We start from the raw sequence: 5,137 nt of genomic DNA on the forward strand, positions 1-5,137 counted from the left end.
TGTAAAAAGTATATTATTTATTTTATTGAATTAGTAAATACATATTCTATTAAAGTACTTCTGCAAGGTATTAAGTTAAGTAGAATATAAACTGAATTTTTATTCAATAATTAGTTTTGTAAGTATAATATAAAGAAAAATTAAGTTTTAATAATAATGTCAGTATTAATATTATTATTAATATGTTCATATGTGTAAGTATGTATAGTAATTGATTATGATAAAAAATTAGTGCCAGCAGTTGCGGTTAAACTACCTTCTTTAAATTAATTACTGATTAGTTTTATAATAGTTAAATATATTGAATAAAGTTGGAGTTTTTATAATATTTGATAAAATATTTATTATAAAGGTCTTAGACTATCAAGTTTGTTGTAGAAAAGGTTTATTACTGATGTATATTAGATATTCTATTATTTTGCTCATTAAGTTAAATTAAGAGATTAAATGTTGAAATTATTAACTTTAAGGAATTTGGCGGTATTTTTATAGTTAGAGAAATTTGTCACTTTATATATATATATATATATCATTGTAATGATATTTATTGTGTGCTTCAAATTTTTCTTGTTTTTTGTTATTAAATTTTTTTAAGAGCATAATTTTATTACTATCAGTTTTAGTAGACTGGAATGGTTACTTTATAGATTTANATCATTTAATTTAATATATTATGTATTGTCAGATTAAGTGTCTGCTTAGTTTAGTGGTGTATTATTATTACTTTCTTCTATGGTAACATTATATAGTACGGTTTATATAAAGGATGATGATACAGTATTTCAATTTTATATATTAGTGATTTTGTTTATTTTATCGATAGTTGTAATAGTGGTAAGTCTAAATTTAGTTAGTCTTTTATTTGGGTGGGATGGTTTAAAGTTAGTTTCTTATTGTTTAGTAAGTTATTCTAATTATTTTTTTTCATATAATTCTGGTATAGTAATTGTTTTATATAACCAGGTTGGTAATGGAGGGTTTTTAATGTGTATTAGGTTTATATTATCCTACGGAGAATAAAGTATATTTATATTAAGCAATAATGTGTAATTATATTACTAATTCTTAATGTGGCTATTACTAAAAGGGCTCAAATTCCTTTTTCTTTGTAATTACTTCAAGCTATATCAGCTCATACTCCTGTTTCTTTCTTAGTTCACTCTTCGACTTTAGTTACTGCTGAAATGTATTTATTCCTTCGATTCAAGGAATTGTTAATAATAACTTGATTCTCTGATTTACTGTATATTGTTTTTTTAGTAACTCTATTTATAGTAGGTTAATAGCTAATTTTGAATTTGATTTAAAAAAAATTATTGGTTTATCAATTTTAAGACAGCTGGGGCTAATAATAATAGTTTTAATACTGAGATTTAAGTATGTATTATTTTTGTATTCAAAAATGCTATTTTCAAGTCATTAATGTTTTTGTGTGCTGGATCTATAATTCATTTAATATCAAATAATCAATATATTCGTTTCTATGGGAAAATAACTGAATTTATTCTGTTTATTATAATAAGATTTTATATTTCTAGACTTTCTTTATGTGTGGAGTTCTTTTTATACACTGATTTTATTTTGAAGATTTAATTATAGAGATTATATATTTTAAAAGAGTAACTTTATTAATTGTAACTATAAAAGTTAAATCTCTGTGTTTTACTGTGAGATATACTATTTGTTGAATTTATTATAGTTTTTTTAGAAGAAGTAGTTTTTATTCTACGTAGTACATAATTACTTTTAGGTAAGGAATAAATTTGTATATAGTTATTTTATTAATTATAAGAGTGATTTTTGGGTCAATAATGTGTCGAGTTCTATTTTTTGACATTTCCTATGTGTATTTAAATAGTCTATTAAAATTGATTAACTTAAAAGCATGCTTAATTGTTATTATTGTTGAGATGGTAATATATTTTTATAATTTTTTAAAATTTTAATTTTTTATTTAATTTATTAGATCTATATAAATATTTATATTTTGTTTGTTATATGTATAAACCTTTAATAATTTATTAATATAGGTCATTAGATTTTGATAGAATTCGAATTAAATTAACATTTAAGTCAATAGTTTAAGATATTTTAAAGAGATTNAAGATACTTATACTTAAATTATTCTTTTTGATTAAATTTAGTTATATTAGTGTTATTTACTGAGTTATTGTTATTAATATTTAATTTGTATGTACTTTAAATAGCTTCTATAATAAAGATTAGTATTGAAAAAACTAGAACAAAAATAAAATATTTATAAATGGATCTTATACTGTAAATTAGTATATAATTATAATTAATACTCCAATATATTAATACTTTTATATTAAAAATATAACGTTTAAATTTAACTATATAAGTTGTGTAAAATAGGAGATAAATAGATTTAAATCTATAGTTTTCAAGTTAGAAGCTTGATTTTACTTATCTCAATTTAATTGAGCAAAGTAAATTGGCCAAAAAAGCTTATTAACAAGAAAAAATAATTTAAATGATATATTAACAATAAATTATTTCTACTTTGGTTTTAGTTAAAATTTCTTTCACAGATTATTTGCTACTTGTTTTAGGTCGAACCTAAGTGTATAAAAAGTATTTCATGAGAAGGTACAAAAATGGTTAATTTTCAATGTTTTATTGCAATTAATAAGTTAAAATTTAAGTAATACCTCATTTATTTGTTACATTTTTTTTTGATACTTTGTTTAAGATACTCAAAGATAAAACCTAAAACTTAGATTGTGATAAAGAATGTTATGATTATAATAGTATTAAGAGTTTTATAGTAATTTAATAATAGAACTAACGGTAATAATAGTGTATATTCTACATCAAATACTAGAAATACCAAACCAATTAAGAAAACTTGTCTTTTTAAAAGAACACGACTAATAAATGGGAAATCAAATCCACATTCAAAAGAGGATTTTTCTTCACGTGATTGGAACTTTATGTTAATAGTAGATTAATCGTTATTAGGGCTATGGGGATAGCTAATATGATTATTAATATAGTAATTATAGTTAGCATCTAATACTTATTTTAGTTTGAAGAACAAAATTATCTAATTGAAAGTTAAATGTAATTTTACTTATACTATATAAGTTTAGTTAATATTTTCATCAGTAAATTAAACTAAATAAAAATAATCATACAACAGAAAAATAATAAATAACAGAAACGCTCAAAATGTAAGTACAAAGAAGCAAATAAATAAGATCACATTGAGCCAAGAGAAAGATATTACTATAATAAAATAAATAATTTGCTGATCACGCTTTCCATACAAATACAAAATATTGTGACTCTTAATTCAGCTTTATTTAATTATGACTATGACAGATAACGCAGTATATAATTGATGTCAAAAGATTAAAGTAGTCAATGTTAAAAAGCAACGCAAAAGTTGGCTGTTGGTAGTAACGGATGAAATTACCTTGAGAATGACATTTACGATGCCAGATAGTCAAACTCTAATCATACAACATCTACGAAATGTCAGTATCAAGCTCTTGCTTCAAATCTAAAGTGATGTAGAAAAGAAAAGTGGTTTATATTAAGTCGATTGTAGCATACCATTAGAAATAAGATTCCATTAAGGACATGTAGACCATAGAAACTCGTGGCTACAAAAAAAATGTGGATACGTAAATTAAGTCAAAAATAATGAAAAAAAATTTAAAGTATTCTGTAGCTTAAAGACAGGTAAAATAAATTCCTAATAAAATTGTAATTACTAGGCTTATTTTTCTTTCTGTGAAAGTTTTATTCGTAATTGAATAATGTGTCGAAGAAATTAAAATTCCTGAAACCACTAAAACAATTGTGTTTAAAAAGAGGATGTTGTAAGGATTACATGCGTTAATTCCTAACGGAAGTCATAATTGGCCACTGTCTATGGCTGGAAATAGAAATGAATAAAAATAAGCTCAGAAGTAATATTTTACATATAAAGATAACCTTAAGGATAAGTGTTTTGAGGCTGTAAAAATGTAAGGAAAAAAAACTATAAAATTATTGAATAAAATAACTAAAAATGTAGCCTATAAAAGTATGATGTTAGAGAAAAAGTATTGGATAAGAACTTTAAATTCCTTAATGATAAAAAAAAAGATTCAGTGAATTACTATATATATTCGTAATGAAATTAATCAAAATGGTATTTGAAGTATTGAAATAGAAATTATTATTCTTCTTCAGTTTAATGAAAATGAGTTAGATGTTAAAAGGACAAATATTCTAAATAGATTTGTTATTAGAAATATAAATTTGATTAAATTTTATGGGCATTGAGAGTAAATATAAAGTATGCTAGTTTAGTATAAATAAGATCATTTATAATTAGATTTAAAAAAAAAATTTTTTTCCCGTTGGTGGGCTATCTATAATAGAGAAATAAATTGATGAAATTAATAAGTATAATAAAACTATGTTTAAGCATAATAAAGATATTCAAAGTAAACGTCCTATCTGAGGTATATAGGGATAGTAAATTAAATCTTTTAAAATTTAATATTTTTATGTGTGTGTGTGTGTGTGAACTACTTCCTACATTAAAAGTAATCTTTATTTTACTATAGGTTGATTTAAAAAATGAAAACTTACATTTGCAGTCATTAATTGAATTAAATTTACTATATGGGCTAACTCAATTATGAGTTTGAGAAAACTTATTTTTTAAACTTTTTAATTTTTGTTGATTCGACAACAATAGGTATAAATCTGTGGTTACTGCTGCAAATTTCTAACCATTGTCTACAAAATAATCCAGTCAATAAATCGCTCGTGAAAAGTTCAAAGTAGAAAATAAGGCCGATACGAGCAGTGAGAACCGGTTGGTCGTGTTCAAATAGAGACTTTATTTAGTATAATATACAAACGTTTCGGTCCCAACAATATTGGACCTTCCTCAGTGTATAAAAGTTAGATCTAATAATAGAAAAAATAATAATAATAAATGGAAAACGCGCAATTTGTACATTAAAGAATTATAAAAATCAACATAATATTACACTCACTTAGTAAGCTTAAAATCGCTACATCACTACGCAGTAAACAGGAAAAGTCAACAGAACTTGTCGTTCAAGAATAATAACAAACTATGTACTGACAAGAGACAATAGACGCAGATATA

The sequence above is a fragment of the Pseudomyrmex gracilis genome, unplaced genomic scaffold, assembly GCF_002006095.1.
Source record: "Pseudomyrmex gracilis isolate BER0280 unplaced genomic scaffold, ASM200609v1 scaffold_1269, whole genome shotgun sequence".
In the NCBI taxonomy this organism is placed as follows: Eukaryota; Metazoa; Arthropoda; class Insecta; order Hymenoptera; family Formicidae; genus Pseudomyrmex; species Pseudomyrmex gracilis.